The sequence below is a fragment of the Triturus cristatus genome, chromosome 11 (genome assembly GCF_964204655.1).
Source record: "Triturus cristatus chromosome 11, aTriCri1.1, whole genome shotgun sequence".
In the NCBI taxonomy this organism is placed as follows: Eukaryota; Metazoa; Chordata; class Amphibia; order Caudata; family Salamandridae; genus Triturus; species Triturus cristatus.
Window position 1 is genome coordinate 320,451,323 of NC_140594.1, and position 20,975 is coordinate 320,472,297.

Here is a 20,975-nt window from a genome sequence, read left to right on the forward strand (position 1 = left end):
AATGAATAAGTTCTATAAGCTCTTAAGAAATCAGAGGAAGGAACATCTTAACAAATGCATTGAGAATGCGGAAAAGTTGCCGAAAGAAATTTTCAGGATTGTTAAGTCCTTTACCCAGCCTACGGCTTTGGAGCGCATTTACGGCCATCTCAGAACGTGTGTCAACTTATCTGACTTCTTTGAGGACAAAATACTAAAATTGTATTCATCTTTCAAGCCGGTGATAGAATCTTTTAACAGCAGGGACTACTCTTCGCCATTCAAACAGACCTCAGGTCTTCACGGAATTCCTCCTAAGAAGACACTTACTGAACTACTGAAGTGTAAATCAGGTTCTCCTGGGGATCCCTGCCCGGCGAGAATTTTCCCAGCTGCATGGAAACAAGCATATCTATTACCAGTGTTAAAAAAGCCCAATGCGAACCCGGAAGATCTGAGCAATTTTAGACCCATCTTCCTCCTGGCTGTTCTCGGCCAAAATACTAAAGAAACTGGCCCAGCAACATCTATCTGAATTTATAGAAGCTAACAGACTTCTACATGACTCCCAGTCCGGTTTCAGGTCGATATATAATACGAAGACAGCACTGGTTGAAGGAGCTGACACAGTAAGACTGTCCGTGGATAGTGGCTTGGCTGCCATGCTGGTACTATTGGATCTTTCGGCGGCCTTCGACATGGTGTCCCACTCAATCCTGCTGGAAAGATTGGCACACGTCTGGATTCGGGGAATGGCACTCGCCTGGATCAGGTCTTATCTCGAAAACCGCGATCAATGTGTCGTTCTACAGCCTTTTTCTTCTCCGGTCAAACACCTCACATGCAGAGTGCCCCTGGGCTCCGCTCCAAGCCCAATGCTATTCAATATTTATCTTGCCCCATTGGCGGACCTCATCTCCTCAAAAGGGGTGAAAACAATATCATACGCGGATGACACCCAGCTAGTGTTTTCCTTTAGGGAACACTCTGCAGCAGCCTTTGACAGCTTTATGTTTAAATTGCTTTTATTGGTTTTCAATTCAAATATACGACATACAAAGATTGAACATGTGCTGTGCTTATTGTTGTATATTACTCCAAGAGGACTGGCTGCGAAAGAAAGACAATGAACTAGGAAACATGGAGAACCCACCCTCACCCTGCCCCTCCTGTCAAAAGCTTGAGCGAATACAAAATGTTCGTCCAGTCTCTTCATTGGTCGATTATCCCAGATGGATTTGGGCCTTATGTTGTGCATGATCATTTAGCGCTGCCTTTTGAGGTGGATCTGCTAAGCGTAATAATCTCAAATATTTCGGGCAGGTAAGTTCTGTTAACTCCGAGGTCAACAATTTTAAGAATGGCTCCCACTAGTCTTGGAAGAAGGCACCAGGGTTTGTGAGTGACAACAACATTTTCTCCATCCCGAGTATACCCCACAATCTTTGGAGCCACCCCAGGTGAGTCAGAGTGGTAGTAGTACCCCAGTAGGAGACGATGTTTTGTAGGGCCGCCCCTCCAGCCCTAAGGATTCAGTTAAAAACCTGGGAGTAAGTTGGAAGGAGCTCACCCTTACGGCACAAGCCAGACACATTTCAGCGGCATGCTTCGGAAAAATGAGAACTATAAGGAAATTCTTATATTTCCTCCCGGAAGAAAGCTGTATGATTATGATCCATGCCTTGGTCAAATCCCAACTAGATTACACCAACTGTCTTTATCTGGGGCCGTCAGCTCATCTGAACCACAGATTACAGATGGTTCAGAACACTGAGCAAGGTTAATACATAAGGTTCCTTTTCAACAACATATTTCGAAGCACTTGAGACAGCTACACTGGCTCCCGGTGTCCAGTAGGGTTGAGTTCAAGGCACTAACCCTGGCTTTCCGAGCCTATCATGGTAAATGAAGCGATCAAATAAACAGCACCTGCTCACTGTCCTCTATTCCGCTAAAATGAGACAAGGAGGCAGCTCTTTCACAATCAGGATTTCCGAACTGTGGAACTCCTTGCGCAGCCAGCTGCGTGGGCTGGCGACTGAGCAGGATTTTAGAAAGGCTCTAAAAGCCTGGCTCTTTAGGCAGGGGCAGTAGCAACTGGTTTCCGAGTCTGGCTTGTCTGCTAGCGCCAGGACACCTCTCCTGAGGTATCTAAGCGCTTTATAAGCTGTCATTTATTAATTTATAAATCAGATTTTTGTTCAGTCAACAACAAATCAAGTTTCTGAATCACAGCAGAGACCGCTGGGTTCTTCATCTCTTGAAGGTCGAGAGATGGCGGGCTGTTGACCTGGGAATTAGTAACGCTGGAATTAGCTGCGCTGCAAAATGCCACAGTGACAAGTGCAATACATACAATAAAAGCATTAACATTACAAGGAACATTCAGGTAAATTAGCTAGTAGAGCAACTTTCTGCCTGACTCTTAGAAGCGGTCAATAACTAGAAGCAGCGCACTCCTAATAATTCGAGTAAGAACAATATGTTTGTCACTTTTTGCTTAGGTGCTACGGTGGTATGCTCGCTGTCAATCGAGCATAAAAAGAATTAAAGAAAGAACTAACCATGGGGTGGTTACCACTGTGCACAGTACTGGGGGTAACTGTGACCCTTCTGTATTATCACCTTAATATGTGCTAAATAATCAAACGAAACAATTAAATGCAAAACCATATATTAATTCATATATGACAATTGTTGAAGCATGTGTACATATAAATCATTTTCTGAACAATGTGCATCACTTAAAAGTGCATCATAACTCTGATACATTGATTTCAATACGCAAATTCAATACATTCAATTTGGTACATAAGAAAGTGGAGGTAGGCCCAATGTATTTCGGGACCGGCACGTCCCTTCGTCAGGGGAAATCTAAGGGCAAAAACATAACAATAATGTACATTACTGATGTGTGAATCCATATCAACGATACTCAGATAGAACCATTAGTATTGGCTGGACCGGTTGTGAGCCATGCTATATTTCGTGTATATTGCTGACTGTGTCGTTTTGTAAATAGAACAAAGTGGTTGTGTGCAAATAAAGGCAACAAGAACTACGCCACCAAAAGTAGATAGTGCACCGTGACATTAATTAGAGGGAAGAATAGTCTAGGTTTTAATAAATAATACGGAGAGAAAATGAAGTACGGTGATTGACTGGGCGAGGTAAACTCACCTCGTCTAATGTACCAGAGGAAACCTCTATGAGGAGAGGATGGCGAGTAAAACGAATTAACCAGCCAGAGTACTGCTGTGAAAGAAACCACGTAACGGAGGGTTAAAACTGGAGACTAAGCAACAGATTAGAAAAAAATTCTGAACCAATAAGAGTACGCTTACCGGCAACTGGTTTCAAGCAGAACGCGGTAGTGTGGTGCTAGAACACAGAAAAAGTAACCATTAGAAAAGCTGTCTGTCGGATAGACCGAAAATAGTAGGATCCTAAAGCATGGGTCAATGAGAACTTACTTGAAATGTCAACTGTCGATAGAAACGCGAGCCGTAGACACAAGTGCTGACCGGTACCAGGGTGAGATGTTTGCATGAGTGCGGCGTGCCGCTAAATACACATAGAAGGACGCGGGCGGCGCCATGGAATGACGTTCGTGGATCAGCGGTATAACAATAAAAACAGGACTGGTGGATCCGCCTTGTTATAATGGTAACGGTCGCGTCGTATCAGAATGTGTGTCCGAATGAGGGAAAATGAAACGTTGCTAGAAACGAGATGATCGAGACTAATAGAAAGGAGTAATGAAAATGAGGAATAAAGCAGTGAATGTGAAAAACAATAACGACAATAAAGACAATGTGTTTCTAGTGTGGCTGATCTGTAAAAGGCAATGGTGGGCTGAAAGAAGCTCACAGTGCATGAGGCACTCCAAAAAATTGCAAAACTGCAGTGCCGTGATTAGACTAGAGAAAAATACTGCAAACATCGACCAAGATCATCAAACTGATGTAGGGGTATTTCAGGAAGAGAATGCCTAAAGCAAAGGCACGTGATGTGGTGAATGTAAGAAAGGAGGCAGGAGAGATGGTTAAAAAAATCTATATGTTAATGTGAAGTGGTAAAGAAATGTGATTAGGGTGAATATTGAAAAACAAAACATGCATAGTGCCAAGGGTTACTGTAAGTGGTGTACTTATAGAAAACATGACATATCCAAACGATCATTGAGACCAGACGGAGTTAGGGTATGGAGTTCTTTTATCCAATAGATTTCTTTGCGTAACAACATGTTGGTTATGTTTACACCTGGTCGAAAATAAATGGTCTCAATTATTTGAAACCGTAGTTGTGAAATTGTGTGTTGAGCCTCCACCCAATGGGTAGCAAGACTTGAGGTGGTGTTCTTGTGTCTGATTCTAGATTTGTGCTCAGTGATGCGGGTTTTGATTTTGCGTTCAGTCTTCCCTTTAGCTGTGTTGCAGTCACTGGTATGTTTAAGATGTATTTTTTTACCGGATAATGGGTGTGTAAGGATGTTCCCTATGATTACGTTGTTGCAGTTGATACAAGATAAGCATCTTCTTGTTCCGTAGTATATGCTTGGTTCTTTGATAACGAGCGGGGATTTCAGAAGAGAACATAAATTGCGACCTCTAGTGTAGGCAAACAAAGGTTTATGTTGAAAAAGATCCTGGAAATCTTCCTCTTGCTGAAGTAGCTCCCAACGTGAATGTATGATGTTCTTTATGTTGATGGAGGTTGTGGAGAATTTACTCACAAACACCAGTCGTTTTTGGGAACTGCGAGGTTGTTGTTTAAGCAGTTTGTCGCGAGGTTTGTCCATAGCCTTAGTTAGGCAATTTGTCAGCGCATCCTGGGGATAACCCCTTGCTGAAAGACGTTTAGAAGTTTCTTGTAACTCAAAAGATTATTGTCAGTGTCAGAACAGATTCGTTGTATCCTAATGAATTGGGACAAAGGCAAATTCTTGATAAGACTTCGTGGATGGAAGCTTGTGAAAGCTAGTAAATTGTTACGATCTGTTGGCTTGTGGAAAATGGTTGTTTGAAAATGGTTAGATGATGTTTTCACAACTTGCACATCTAAATAATGAATGGTGTCTCCATCAATTTGATAAGTGAGTTGGATGTGTGGATTGATGTGGTTGAGAGACTCAATCATTGTTGTGAAGGGAGATGCTGTGTCATTCCAAATCAGGAAGATATCATCAATGTAACGATAGTAGAGGATGATTTTGAACCACCACATAGGATTGGTGATGATGTTCTCTTGCTCATATTGTGACATATAGATATTGGCATATGCCGGTGCCCCGGAAAAGCCCATCGATGTTCCAGTTAATTGAGTGTAAAATTTGCGTTGGTATTCAAAGTAACTGTTGTGTAAACAGAACTTGAGAAGCTGTAGAATAAAGATTTTTTCAGTGTCCAAATCATCCATTTGAAGGAGTGCCCATTCAACCGCTTCGAGACCTGCTGCATGTGGTATTGAGGTGTAGAGGGCTGTAACGTCAATTGTGCAGAGGTAAATGGTGCTTAAAGGATCAATCACCACTTGTTGTAAGATTTGGAGAAAATGTGTCGTATCTTTTAAATATGTACGCCATTTTTGAACGAATTGTTGCAGAAAGTGATCCAGAAATTTCCCGATCGGGTCAAAAATGGAACCGCAGCCAGACACAATTGGACGGAATGGTGGATCGTTAGGGTCCTTATGTATTTTCGGTGTCATGTATAGGTGTGGCCTCCTCGGATTGTTAGTTGTTAAATAAAGACGAGTAGTATCATTAATCCATCCATTGTCGCATGCCTCCTTAAGTAGTTTATGAAGCATATCTTGAAGTTGACCAGTAGGATCCGAAGGAAGCAACATGTAAGTGTTGGTGTCAGAAACATGGGATGATACCTTAAGATGATAATACTCAGAGTCCATGACCACTATGGCCCCTCCTTTATCAGCTGGTTGTACAGTAATCAGTGAGTTATTGGCCAACTTCTGAATGATATTACGATCGTACTTGGAGACATTGCTGTAACTCTTTGGTTGAAAATTGAGTTTTTCAAGGTCTTTGTTTACCAGCATCTCAAAGGTGTCCAATGTCTTATGCGTGATTGGAGGCATAAATGTGCTCTTGGGTTTGAATCGCGACTGCGTCAGATCACTTTCTTGATCAGAAATTGCTAAGTTGCTAAAAAAATGTTTCAATCTGATGGTGCGCATAAATTTGAAAAATTCACCCTGGGTCTGCAGAAGAGTAGTATGGGATGTCGGTACAAATGACAATCCTCGTCCAAGAAGGGCCTTTTCCTGTTCATTAAGTGTATAAGAAGAAATGTTAAACACTAAATTACTGTTTTTCCACTGCGCAAGGCTTTTCCGCCTGTTTCCTTTCTCTCTGCGTGTTTTTCGGGTTGTGCTGGTTTTGTTTGGTCTGGATGAGCCGGCGGACGCCCATGATCCATGGCTTGGGCTAAAAAAGAAGTAGACGAAGAGGAAGTTTGGCCTGTTGGCGTGACGTCAGATGAAGTGGAGGGTCCAGCCTGTTGAGAGAGAATTATGGCTGAAGCTGGTGTGCGACTGACAGTGGTGTCTTTGTCAGAAACTAGACTCTCGTCGGATGATGTGGGTGTTTTCTTCATATCAAACCTCTTGCGAGTGTATATGTCGGCCCAGGTATATACCTCGTTAAGTTTGTAGTCAATGGTATCACGTCTATATTTGCGTAATTTACCTTCTTGTAGTTCTCTTTCATACTTTTCAAGTTTCTGGTTGAGTACTTCTAATTGCAATTTCCATGAATCAGTCTCCATTCGTATCTGTAACTCACTTTTAAGGGAATGTATTTCATCTTCCAGATCTTTTATAGTTTTTGATAATTCTTCAATAATCAAGAGTATGAGGTCTAAGGAACATTTGTTAAGGATCGCATACCACTTGTCCATGAAGCTGGTGTTTAGATGAAACCGGAATAACATTGGTTTAATGGCAAGACGTAGACCTCTTGGGATCCTTTTCGCTTTGTGGTATTGGACTAGGGTTGATGCGTGCAGTTTTTGATTGAGTTGTCTTCTTGTTATGAATTCAAGTTGACGTAGCTGTTGAGTAATGGTTCCTCCATGAGTATCTGTGGTTTTAACTTCCTGAATGAGAGCATAAATCTCGGTAGCTTCATCAGAGGTATAAGCTTTGGTGTTTGCTCTATTGTCTGTGATGTTCGTAATAGGATCGAAAGACATCTTTGACGGGTGGGTGCTGCTGCTGAGACAGTGAGAATTAGATCAATAACTAGAAGCAGCGCACTCCTAATAATTCGAGTAAGAACAATATGTTTGTCACTTTTTGCTTAGGTGCTACGGTGGTATGCTCGCTGTCAATCGAGCATAAAAAGAATTAAAGAAAGAACTAACCATGGGGTGGTTACCACTGTGCACAGTACTGGGGGTAACTATGACCCTTCTGTATTATCACCTTAATATGTGCTAAATAATCAAACGAAACAATTAAATGCAAAACCATATATCAATTCATATATGACAATTGTTGAAGCATGTGTACATATAAATCATTTTCTGAACAATGTGCATCACTTAAAAGTGCATCATAACTCTGATACATTGATTTCAATACGCAAATTCACTACATTCAATTTGGTACATAAGAAAGTGGAGGTAGGCCCAATGCATTTCGGGACCGGCACGTCCCTTCGTCAGGGGAAATCTAAGGGCAAAAACATAACAATAATGTACATTACTGATGTGTGAATCCATATCAACGATACTCCGATAGAACCATTAGTATTGGCTGGACCGGTTGTGAGCCATGCTATATTTCGTGTATATTGCTGACTGTGTCGTTTTGTAAATAGAACAAAGTGGTTGTGTGCAAATAAAGGCAACAATAACTACGTCACCAAAAGTAGATAGTGCACCATGACATTAATTAGAGGGAAGAATAGTCCAGGTTTTAATAAATAATACGGAGAGAAAATGAAGTACGGTGATTGACTGGGCGAGGTAAACTCACCTCGTCTAATGTACCAGAGGAAACCTCTACGAGGAGAGGATGGCGAGTAAAACGAATTAACCAGCCAGAGTACTGCTGTGAAAGAAACCACGTAACGGAGGGTTAAAACTGGAGACTAAGCAACAGATTAGAAAAAAATTCTGAACCAATAAGAGTACGCTTACCGGCAACTGGTTTCAAGCAGAACACGGTAGTGTGGTGCTAGAACACAGAAAAAGTAACCATTAGAAAAGCTGTCTGTCGGATAGACCGAAAATAGTAGGATCCTAAAGCATGGGTCATACTGCTTTTAGTAGGAATTAGCTGCGCTGCAAAATGCCACAGTGACAAGTGCAATACATACAATAAAAGCATTAACATTACAAGGAACATTCAGGTAAATTAGCTAGTAGAGCAACTTTCTGCCGGACTCTTAGAAGCGGCCACGCAAAGGCTGTAGTAAAAAAAAAAAAAAAACTGGACTGAATAAATACTTCTGTAGTTTAAAGTTGCCAATGACACTATTTTATTTAACATTTGTTACATTAAATGTGGTCTTCCTCCAGTGAGACTGACAGACTGTTGCGCAAATGAGTGTTTCAGTAATGTAATATAATGAGCATTATAAATGTACAAAACAGAATACCTGTGCAGAAGATTGTAAGTAATACGGCAGGAACTACAGTATTAAATGCTTTAGATGACAGCTATTTTGGGGTGCGGGCGGGTAGAATCCGAGTCACTGCTAATAACTAGTATAACTATATTGCTACTAATTATAATTACAGAGCATCCGCAATCTACAGTTTTTTCCTATAGGTGTCTTTTCATAAAAGCCAGTGTTAAGCATTTTACCGATGTTTGAAAAATGAAACCTGTGCACGTAGATGCAGATCTTTGGCTGGCAGGTTACACGCACATCTATGCGGCAGGTGCCCAAACTCTGAACTATCTGTAGACTGTAAATTATTTATATTGGCAAGCAAGTAAGAGTGCCAAAAAAGTAATTCAAAATATAACGATATCTCATTGTAACATAGCAGTATTCACAAACATGAGATTTAGACAGACTATCCTTTCCAGGTAGGCATTCCAGTCGTAAATCTACTCTTCACACAGCTGCAAAACTATTTTTAAAAAAAAAATGCGTTAAAGAACTGTAGTGATGTGAAGACAGAGAGAATGAAGTAAGCAACCAGCTTTATTAAGATTACAGATCGGAATGCCGTTGGAATAACGGCTTACGCACAAACACTTCCAACATTCCAAACGCGCGCCGGGGACACGCGCACAGACACACAAGGCAGGACGGGGGCGGGGAAGGGACATGACAGGGGAGGATCACAGCATGTTACATCTTCTCCCGTTTTTCATAAGTAACTCTGGAATACATAGTTTCAAAACAAGCAAAGGAAACACATACTTATATGCTTTCCCTAGAAGAGCTAATACATTGCGTAATCCTTGAATCTTACAGGCGGAACAATTGTTCTCCTATCACGAATGGTATCAACAGGACCAGTGGCCACACCAGGAAGAGATACTCTGGGAATATCATCTATTGACACAGGAGTAGTTTTCCCCCCATATGCTCCACCCAGGCACGACTCAGCAGAGGACACCAGTCCAGCATCCTGCGAGCCACTGGGCCTGCTCACAGGCTCCGATATCCTGCTTCTTGCAACTTTCGACCCATTCCACCATTGACCATTGTCTAGGAGAACGGCAGTACTCTTTGTTTTTACCACGCGCCTGGGTTCACTATACTTGCTCATGTTGGCCCCCTTCCTGGGATACTTCACTCTCACCACGTCACCTTCTTTCACGGACATCTTTCGTACAGCATTTCTTGTGTCATAATTAGTGCGCATGCGCTTCTGGCGTTCATCTACCAGACTTCTCATCTGACTCTTTTCCTTTATGGTTTTCATTTTCCCATTTTTTCCAAGCCAATGACCAATGTGGTTGCAAACGTGTGATTGCTGCCCTGCCCCTGATGAGTTCAAATGGGATTCTACCAGTGGTACTGTGGGGGGTGGTACGGTATGACCACAACCTGGTGCGTAGTGCTGCCTCAACAGGAATATGAGACTTCAAAGCCATTTGGATGGTTTCTTTAATCAGGCGATTGGCCCGTTCTACTTGACCATTGCCCTGTGGATGATATAAAGAGGATTTTACGTGCTCTATGCCATTTTTTTTAAAGAATGAGACTAACTCAGAGGATACAAACTGCACTCCATTGTCGGAGACCAGTTGATGAGGAAAACCTTCTCTGCAAAATAACTCCTTCAGGAAGTTAATTACCTCACATGTAGTGGGTTGAGACACAAACTTGACTTCTACCCACTTGCTGAAATAATCAATCAGCACTATGGCGTAACGCAAATCTAGACTCAGGGCATTCATGGGACCTATGAAGTCAATGCCAACTTTGATCCAGGGACCTTCTGGCAGTTCAACGGAGGTCATGGGGCAATGGCGTGTCGTCAAAGTTTTGTCAGCTTAATTGCACATTGAGCAGTGAGTAACAAACATATCGACGTCACGATCCATGGAGGGCCACCAGTACCCTTCCCTCAACCTCTGTTTGGTGCCTGTCATTCCTACATGCCCTTCGTGGGATAAAGCCACCAACCTGCTTCTCATGGACATTGGTGCTATTAAAGTTCCACCCCGGAGAATGACATCTTCAACAACACTAATATCATCCTTAATTTTCCAGTAGGTTCTGAGTGCTTCATCAAGTACCCTCTCGCGTGGCCAACCTTTGATCACATATGTTTTAAGTGTTTCTAACACTGTGTCATCTTTTATAGTTTCTAACCATTCTGATTTAGTAATGGTACCATTTGAATCATGACCTTCAAATAAGCACGCAACAAGTACATCATCATCATCCATTTCGCATTCAGAATCATCCTCGCATGGGGCACGTGATAAATAATCTGCCGATATATTCACACGGCCGGGAATGTATTCAATCTTAACTTGATGCTCCTGCAATTTGCATGCCAACTTCGCAATTCTTGGCGAAGGCTGGCTAGAACCTTTTCCCTCAAGTATACTGACCAACGGTTTGTGGTCGGTGCGGATAGTAAATTCCTTGCCCCATAGGAAACTTTTAAACTTTGTTACAGCCCAAACACAAGCCAATAATTCACGTTCAATTACTGAGTACTTTGTCTCCGGGCCCCTTAGCTTCCTGGACGCAATCGCGATGATTTTCTCCCCGTTCTCAGTCATTTGGCTAAGCATAGCCCCCAACCCGATCTGGCTGGCGTCTGTTGTTACAGTGCTTTTCAACTTCTCGTCGAATGACTGCAGAGACGGTGCTTGCTCTAGTTCCATCTTAATGGTCTTTATGCTTCGTTCACATTCTTCATTCCAAATGAACTCCGCATCCTTCTTTACCATCTTCCGAAGCGGTTCGACCTTGGCTGCATAATGTTGTATGAATTTGGAATGGAACTCACACATGCCCAAGAAAGATGCCAGTTCATCCTTATTTTTTGGATTTGGTGAACACGAAATTGCAGAAATCAGGGAGGGTTTTGGTCGTACCCCATTTCCATCGATGAGATGTCCCAAGTACTCTACAGTTTCTTTTAGAAATTTGCACTTGTCTTTTTGCAGTGTAAGACCACTATCCTGAATCCTCTGAAGAACTTTCCTCAGGATGACCAGGTGTTCCTCTTTTGTCTCGCTGTAAATCAGAACATCGTCCTGGAATGATCTGACTCCTTCCATGCCTTTGAATAACTGGTTCATTATGCGTTGAAAAACAGCCGAACACAATCCGAAGGGCAACCTGCGAAATGGATACGCTCCTTCTGGTGTGATGAATGCCGTGTATTTTTCGATTCATCTTGCAATTGTATTTGATGGTAGGCGGCGCTGAAGTCTAGTGTTGTGAAGATCTTCGCTTGACCCAACGTCATCACCATTTCGTTAATCAAGGGCAGAGGTTGGCAATCAGCTACTACGTGGCGGTTCAGCTCGCGAAGGTCAATGCACAAACGGATCTTTCCGTTCCTTTTCCTCGCGATAACCATTGGCGACAACCACTCAGATGCATTGATTGGTTCAATAATACCATCCTTGCACCAATTCTACAGGATTGTCTTGACTTCGGCGCAAGCTGATAAGGGTATATTCCTGACTTTCTGTTTCACTGGATATGCTTTACTCTTCAGGATAATCTGATGCTCAAAGTTCTTTAGGCATCCTAATCGTTCGTTGAACACCCCCTCAAATTCCTTGAGAATAGTCTCCAGGCCGTCCTCTTGAATGCTGAATACATACGGTGGTTGACAAGGATTAATCATCATTTTAAGTTTTTGTTGTTCCAGCCAACCCAGAATGTTCACATTGTAGTCCACTACAAAAACCTTTGTGGAGGTGTTCTGTCCCTTAAACGACAAATCCGCCTTGAAGACCCCTTCTAATGTTATCTTGTATCCTCCATATGCACCTGGAATGATTCTGCTAGATTCCAACGGTGTCTTGTACTTGAGTCCGTTGTATGTGTCCTTAGACAGAATTGTTATTCTTGACCCGGTATCCACCAACATCTCGACATCTTCACCATTCACACCAACATCACACCTGGGTTGGTTTTGTGCATCTTCACCGTTGATGATGGCGACCAGCAGCACCAGGTTCTCCAGTAGTTCACTTTCATCTGAATCTACATCAGTCTTTGACTCGCTTACCGTGTATATTTTCTTAGAACGTGAAGTTCTGCAAACCTTAAGGAAATGTCCCATTTTTCCACATCCTTGACAGATCCTGCCCCTCGCAGGACATTCTTTGCTAGTTGCCATATGCGCGTTGGATCCGCAACGATAACAATTCGGCCTTCCAACATGGGTACTGGGGTTCCTAGGCCAAGTGAAATTCTTGCGTGGTTTGTTGGATGCGGACTCCTCCTCCTTTCGCACAAGATTGACACTCACTTGTTGATTATCTGGTTTGCGCAGCAATTTAACACCTTTGGCCGATCTTTCCATACTTTTGATGGTAGAAACTACCTTTTCTAGGTTTGGATTCTTGTGGCATAACAATTCTCCTGCGCCTTCACGCACGTGGTACGCATCACCACCTGATCCCGTATCATTTCATCTGCATCTTTGAATGCACACGTTGTAGCTAACATTCTCAATGTTGCGACGTAAGACTCAATCGCCTCACCTGGTGCTTGGTACCTGTAGTAGAAGTTATATCTCTCCATTATCACGCTCATAGTGATGTCAAAATAGTATTTCATTCTCAATTTGGCCTCCTTAAATACATCCCATTCTTCATCCCCTTCCTCTTTTTCAATTGGAGTTATGTGGTCGAATAATCTCCTTCCTTCTGCCCCCAAACAATTGTACATCATTGCTTGTTTTCTCATAGGATTATATTCAGTCCCATCAATTGCCTCTAAATGTTTCTCAAAACATTTTACCCACTGTGTCCAATTTTCCGCGGGTGGCCCAGGGACTTCTAGGAAGGTGCTGGGCATTGCCACCGCATTCATTATTCCAGTCATTCTGACACAGTGCAGGTACTAGTTGGGAAGATACTTTAAATCTCAAGGATTAAAGATTAAGAAGGCGTTAGGCTCCCTCCGGTGGCCGTTTATGGTATTTTAAATTGGCAGACAAATTTCACTTCACTCACGTTTCGTTGCAGCTCCTGCCCGGGGCTGACAAGTTCGAAGGAAGGCAAATGGTGTGAGGAAGGGGTTAATGGGCGTCACACAGAGGCGGAGCGAAGAGAGGAAGTCTTCCTCACAAAACACTCGGTGGGAGAGTGTACAGGACGTCAGGAGCCTCTGGTGATCTGCCGTGATCCAGTGACAGGTCCTGATCCCATCCTCGTCGCCAATATTAAGATGTAGTGATGTGAAGACAGAGAGAATGAAGTAAGCAACCAGCTTTATTAAGATAACAGATCGGAATGCCGTTGGAATAACGGCTTACGCACAAACACTTCCAACATTCCAAACGCGCGCCGGGGACACGCGCAGACACACAAGGCAGGACGGGGGCGGGGAAGGGACATGACAGGGGAGGATCACAGCATGTTACAGAACCCAGGACACTTCAATGCCATTGAGAGGGGAGAGGAGGCAGAAAACAAAATTCTGCTTTACACAATAAAAACCAGAGAATCAAATTAAATGTATATTGAAACGGCGTCCAGTGTTAAATGCATGGCTCTTCATTCTGGGATTTTGTCCGAATGCACTGCCCGCGTGTCTACGAGTCACATCAATGTTTTATACACTATTTCAGAGCCTCTAACATACACATCGCTCGAGTGTCAAAAGCTTGTACCTTCAACGTCAAACACACACACAATGTAATGCCACATGTACATATCACTTGAGTGTGCCAGCATTTCACCTCAGATAATACTCCATTTGTCGCTGCATGATCTTTGAACAGACCCACTAGAAAGAACCCTTTTTCATTACAGGCTACTTCACAGAAATGTAGTTTGTCTGTTACTAGTTTAGGAGTGAGCGGCATATTTGAAGTAAAGGGAACTGTTAAGAATCTCCAGGTCTCAAGCACTCAATCAATGAAGTTGACTTTCTTCATTTCTTGTCAATCACTGCATGGAAGGATAAATTACATAACCGTAATCCTAGTTTTCTTCCAAGGGGATACTCATCAAAGTCATAAGCACTGAATAGTCCTGCCCTCGTGTGGGGGCCCCGGAGAATACAAAAAAATAAAATATATATATATAATATATACGTAGGTTTAGGGAATAAAAACACGAAGTTCACTCAAACATATATACAGCCTAGAACACACAGGATAAAATGCCAAAATTGCATTGAATTTTTCATTTAAAATAAATATACATCTAATAGCATTTCTGTAACATAGAACATACACGCTTTCACTGTTTGAACATAGCCTTTATTTTCTAAGAAAAAGGCAAAGTAATAGAAGGCATGTTAGCCCATAGGCTGAATAGACAAACCACAACAGAATACAACTGGTGCCGTGCCTTTAAGACCTCCATGCTCTCACCATGCCCAACAGCTGACAGTTAGGTCGGATCTTTTTTACGGCGTATCGTAATGTGTAGTGATGTAAGGAGTAAGAGTGCTACTGTAAATGGTATTCTCCCAGGGAGGCATGTGGGTTGCTTATGATTTTGATGAGGATACCCCTGGAGGAGAACTAGGATTACAGGTAAGTAACTTATCCTTCTTTTTCCAGGGGATACTCATCAATAGTCACAAACACTGAATACTATAGCAAGCTCATCCCCAGAAGCCTGCGGACGAACACCAGAACAGTTAACACACTCCAAGGGTAATTTTACCCAGACAGGTTCCTTAAGGAGTTTTGCCCAAACAGGGCATCCGCCCAAGTGTCAGAATCTAAGCAAAAATGGCGAGCAAATGTGTGTACTGATCACCATTTGGCAGCTTTACAGATTGCTGCAATGGGTACATTTCTGAGAAGGGCCGTAGTGGAGGCCTTTCTCCTAGTGGAATGAGCCTTCGGTCAACCAAGAATGTTAGCTAACTGGTAAGAGAAGGAAATGCAAAAGACTATCCATCTAGAGATGGTTTGTTTAGAAGAAGGGAAACCAGTGCCCCGTGGACCATAATTTATAAATAAACGTTCCGATTTGCATATGTCCTTGGATTTATTTAGATAAAATGTAAGAACCCTTTTGAGTTCAAGAGAATGCAATGCCCTCTCAGGAGAGGTAGACAGGTTCGGGAAAAAAGTAGGAAGGGTAATTGACTGAAATATGAAAATCATAAATAAATTTAGGTAAAAAAAATAAATAGTGTGTTCTCAGGACTTCCCTGCTGGAACGGAAAATCTGATAAGGCTACTAGAACACAGAGCCTGGATCTTTCTAACTCTGTGAGCAGAGGTAATTGCCACTAAGAAAGCAGCCTTCCAAGTCAGATGCTCCAGGGACGCTTTATGTCTGGGCTCGAAGGAAGGACCCAGAAATTTAGAAAGGACTACATTGAGCTCCCAAGGAGAAGAGGGAGACCTAATCAGGGAGGTAGACCCTTTTCAACCCTTCAAGGTAGTCTTTAACTACAGGCATCTGAAAAAAGGAAACCTGTGTGGTTAATTTCTAGGATGCCGTAATGGTCACTAAGTGCACCTTTTATAGAGGTGAACTGAAGATCAGATCTAGCCAAATAGGAACTAGATGTCCATACTGGAGGAACTAAGGAGTCAGGCCGTCAAGCTCAGAGAGGGGAGGCTGGGGTTGGAACACCCTCCCTCTGAGTTAGGGAGTAGATCTGGATGGCATGGCAAGTTCCGGTGTAGCATCGCGGACAGGTGAAGAAGGTCCTGAGACCACCATTGGCGAGGCCACTCCAGTGCGATAAGGATCATCCTGGGCTCTGTATAACGAGCTGGTGACTAGAGGAATGAGTAGTATTGGAGGAAAGGTGTAGAGTAATGTCTCTGACCAGTTGATCAAAAGCGCCTTTCCTCTGTAGCCTGGTTGGGGATGCCTGGGTGCAGCATTTTGCGTTTGTTGCATCTATAAACAGATCAATGTCTGGAACTTCTCATCATTGGAAAATGTCCTGTGCGACTTTGTCGTTTAACGCCCAATCGTGAACTTTGACGAAGTTGTGATTGAGGGCGTCTGGGAGATGGATCGCAGATATGATCAACTTTCTCACCAGTAGCCACTTTCATATGGCTTGGGCCTCTTGCAATAGAGGCCTTGACCTGGTTCCTCCAGGTTTGTTCAGGTAATGCATGATTGTGGTACTTTCTGTCTGAACTAACAGGGAAGGTGTCTAGATGGAAGGGAAGAATGACTTGAGCCCTACATGTATGGCCCTCCGTTCCAATATGTTGATGTGATACCACTTCTCCGCTTCCGACCAGAATCCCTGAACTTGAAAAGGGCCCATGTGGGCTCCCCAGCCCCGGAGGGACGCATCCGTGATGAGTGTCTGGCTGTGAAGGTCTTGATGAAAAGGGATCTCTCAACAAATGAGGATGTTTCATCCACTATTGAAAGGAATCATTGGCCATCTGAGGCAGAGTCACTGTGTCCTCCCAGTGGCCCGAGATTTGCGAGCACTGACTGATCTTCTAATGCCTGCTGTAAAGATCAAATTTGCAGCCTGGCATTGGGGACAATGAAGATGCAGGACATCATGATCCCAGTATGGAGGATACCTCTCTGGCCGTGGGATGAAGTGTGCGGAGGAGAGTGCGACACTTCTTGGTGATCGAGTATAACCTCTCCTCCAAAGGATACACTCTTGCGCCTGCGGTATCCAGAGTCGCACCCAGGTAGTAAATCCTTTGCGTTGGGTTGAGGACAGAATTTTTGTCGTTGACTTAAAGGCCCAAATGGCTTAGCACTCAAATGCAGCATTGAAGGTTTTCCAGCAGTAGACAAGGTGAGCAACCAGTCGTCCATTTACGGGTAGACGAAGAGCTTCTGTTTCCCCCAGGAAGGCTGCTACCATCGCCATGCATTTTGAGAACGAGTGGGGTGCAGATTTGAGTCCGAAAGGGAGGATCTTGTACTGAAAGTGCTCTGATGCCACTTGGAACCATCGAAATTTTCGATGTTTTCTGGACATCAGTAAATGAAAATATGACTCAGGCAGGTCGATGGAGCACATCAAGTTGCCTTGATTGAGTAGGGGGGAAATTTGGTGCAGTGCCAGCACCCTGAACCTCTCCTTGCAGATTAACTTGTTTAAGAGTTAAGTTGAGTATGGGTCTGTACTCCCAGGCTTGACCCTTTTTCAACACCAAAAAGTAGTGGGAGTAAATTATCTGTTGTTGTTGGTACAAGGGAACTTTTTCAATGGCTTCTTTTTGCAGCAGAATAGTTACCGCCACCTGAAATAAGTCTTGCTGATGGACAGATGTTCTCTGAGGTGGAACTGCCGGATTTTGGGACTGGAATCTGATTGACTAACCATTCCGCACAATATTGAGCACCCACTTGTCTCTTGTGAATTTGTGCCACTCGTCCACGTGTGCTGTGATACTTCCCCTTCACCGGAGTGGGAAACAGAGATGGGGGACCAAACGCTCATTGTTTTGCAGGATGTTTAGCAGAGGAAGCTGATGGTATGGAAGATTCCCGTTCACGACACTGATGGTAGTGGGACCTGGACTGATGTTGTTGAAGCCCAGTGAGGGATTTGATCCCTCTGCTAATACTGGCAAAAGCCGTAGGGGTGATATCTGCCCCTAAATTCCTTGCAGTTCTCCAGACCTACTGTCTTCAGGTGGTCGAGCTCAGATTTCATCCTCACCATTTCATCATCGTCATGAGTGCTGAAAAGTGAGGTTCCACTGAAGGACAGGATCAGAATCCTGTGCGGAGACTCTGGTTTCGATCCAGTGAGCCGCAGCCAGAAGGAGCGCCTAGCCAAGATGCCATGTGAGTACCCATGGGCTGCTAGGGCTTAAGCGTCAGCTGCTGCGCTGATTACCTGATTCACCACTCATCCACCCTCCTAGAGAATCTCCTGGAAATCCTGCCGATTTTCCTTTGGCAGTTTTTCTATGAACCTAGAGATGGAGTCCCATAGTCCCCTATTGTATCTTCCTAAAAGTGTTGAAGCACTAGCGACTTTCATATAGGAAGCAGATGTGTTGCACATCCTATTAGCGAGGGAGTCCATCTGCTATCTGTCCTTATCGGGTGGTATTAGAGATGAGGATGCCCCTGGATGAGTCTTCCTAGTCGCTGCCATTATGACTTAGCCCAGTGGTGGATCAGCTCTCAGAAAAAGTGGATCCAGTTCTGGTGCTTTGTACTTCTTTGCAATGCGCAATGGTACAGGCCCTATCAACGTTGCTGTCAGAAAGGTCGGAAGAGCAGGTTCAAGCAGATCAGGTAGCAGAGGAATCAGAGGTCTAGAAGACAACCTGTGATGCAGTGTTTCAAAGATTACGAATGCCGAGGTGGTTGGAGCAGGCATCTCAATATTTAGCTTAGCTGCACCTCTACATAGAAACTCAATGGATGTGACAATATTGTCCACTAGCAGCACCCTAGCTGGAGGGTTCGCAGACAGGGTAGGTGAGTAGTCTCGAACAGACGATCTTGATTTATCTGTAGATCAGGAAGGAGACCAGAGTCTGTGCCTCCAAGATCTGGACGAGTGGGAGTGATGAGATCTAGGAGGTGATCATCTGCGAGGTGTCCTAGACCGAGACTTTCTTGTTGAAGGAGACAGTGGCCTTCTTGGAGATCTTTGAGGCGATCTCGTGACAGATGTTGCAGGAGGAGAGCACCAGCGGAGATTCTGGAAGGTGAATAGGTTTGAGAAAAGTCCGAAGCTGGACTCTGTCCTCGAACTCTGCACTCTTTCCCACTTTGTAGCCAGTGCAGTGAAAGACTAACTGGTGGCGTCCATTGTTCTCGACTAGGAGATCCCTCCAGAGTAATCTGCACAAACTTGAGTTCTGGAGAGGTTGATGTGGTTCTTGATGTCGACCGTCTAGTTCTCAACACTGATCTGTGTTTCAGTCAATTGTACTTCACTCGACCTCGAGGGAGGTCTCAACGTCGGTGCAGGTGAACGAGAAGCCTGCTGTCTCTTCGCTGGTGGAGACGTGTTAAGTCAGAGGTCTCAACGTCGACCTTCTAGATGCTGAGTGCCTTTGCCTTGACATCAGTGAAACTGTTGACGTCGACCGTCTGTGTATGGATGACGGCCCCCAACATTGAAATTCTATGGCCAGATGTCGGTGGAGTATGACGTGGACAGCCCAAGCCTGGTTGGCCGTGAAGCTCGACATTAACTGTCTGTGTTCTGATGTCTGTGGAGATCTCGTCAACCTTTGTCAAGGGGTGGTCAACGTCAGCCGGTGAAGCAGCAGAGATGTTCCCAACCCAAGTCTAGACTTCAATGTCGACTTACTTGTAGCCATCTGCGATGATTATCTTTGGACTTCAGTCCTCGATACCAGAGTAAGCAGTTTTACGTCAATGGGTCTGGAGCAGACCGCCTTGATGCCGTTTACTCTTTCGATTTCGTTGCATGCTGCAGGGGCCTTTCTGTCGATCGTGACAATGAGCAAACGGGTATTCTATACATACATCTTCTATCCGTCGACGAGGAGGCAGAGAGGTGGTGTCTTTTTTCCTTTCTGCCCCTATGCTCCTTGAGAGGAGGGCTCTTTGAAAGGTTGCTGAGAACCTGCAAGGTGACTTGTAGAACCCACCTTTCCCCTCTCCTGTATGACATGCAGCTTGATTATTTCCCTGTCACGCAGGTTTTTTGTTTTTTTCTTGGAGTTTTATATAATGCAAACTTGACCCAAATCGGGTATCAGAATGCTTTACATAGCAACAGTTGCGTTACATGAGGACACATTCATTTTTGTTAGGCACAGGGAGATTAAGTGATTTGCCCAGAATCACAGGATGTTCAGCGTCATTGCCGAGACTCGAACCCAGTTCTCCAGATTCGAGGTCGACCACCCTAGCTGTTAGGTCAACTCCTCTCCCTTCTGGAAAATTGTTGACAGTAATAACACTTGTCTGGTCGGTGAGAAGATGACAAACACACAATGCTGACAGTGTGTGGATCAGATTTTGCAATTCTTTTCTCCACACGAATGACATTTGTTGAACAAGGCTGGCATTTCTTACTAAAAACTATAGCAAAATAGACAGACAAAACAGGATGAAAGTACAGATTGTTCTCAAAAACTTTGAATGAAGGTAAAGAACAACAACTTCTATTTAATAATTCTTGACAGCAAGTCAAAAACTGACAAGCTCAAAGGTTCAGGATCCTCACAAAAGGAGCCAGAAAAAAGAACTGACCTAACTTACCTGTGGGGAATAATGAAAGCATGGAGGTCTTAATGGCACAGCACCAGTTTTATTCTGCTGTGGTTTGTCTATGCAGCCTATGGGCTAACATGCCTTCTAAATGCTTGTATGTATTATTCACCAACTGCCTGAGCTTTCAGGACGCACTCGACAGTGCGCCTACCATCTGGCATCACAGCTCAGCTTGCCTCGCC

General features: G+C 43.7%; 1 long non-coding RNA gene across 1 annotated transcript; it reads right to left on the minus strand.

The window, feature by feature from the left end:
- Positions 1–2,636: 2,636 nt before the first annotated feature.
- LOC146784123 (uncharacterized) lies at positions 2,637–3,590 on the minus strand. The gene is made up of 4 exons (XR_014970454.1): positions 3,453–3,590; positions 3,324–3,360; positions 3,160–3,234; positions 2,637–2,853 (listed from the first exon to the last, which is right to left on the minus strand). It is a non-coding gene; the product is annotated as an uncharacterized LOC146784123 (long non-coding RNA).
- Positions 3,591–20,975: the final 17,385 nt, after the last annotated feature.